This window comes from Morone saxatilis, unplaced genomic scaffold (genome assembly GCF_004916995.1).
Source record: "Morone saxatilis isolate NCDOM2014 unplaced genomic scaffold, NCSU_SB_2.0 Contig14, whole genome shotgun sequence".
In the NCBI taxonomy this organism is placed as follows: domain Eukaryota; kingdom Metazoa; phylum Chordata; class Actinopteri; family Moronidae; genus Morone; species Morone saxatilis.
In genome coordinates this window covers 22,003,477-22,003,707 of record NW_023339696.1, presented here as the reverse complement: position 1 = coordinate 22,003,707, position 231 = coordinate 22,003,477, and positions in this window count along the sequence as shown.

Here is a 231-nt window from a genome sequence, read left to right as displayed (position 1 = left end):
ATACAATGACCTCAGAGTGTCATTTGCCCCATAAAGCAGCAGCCCGGTTCGGTTCGGCTCGGCTCGGTTCGGTTCGACTCGGCTATTGTCGGCGCCTGTTTGTTTGCCTCAAATCTGCTCCAAAATGTACAGAGGGCGAGCTGTGAGGGTCATAAAGTGAGAGGAGGATCAAACTGGATGTTTCTGTTGCCTGCTTTATTCTGCGCATGATGACGCGGCGGAGCGAACAGC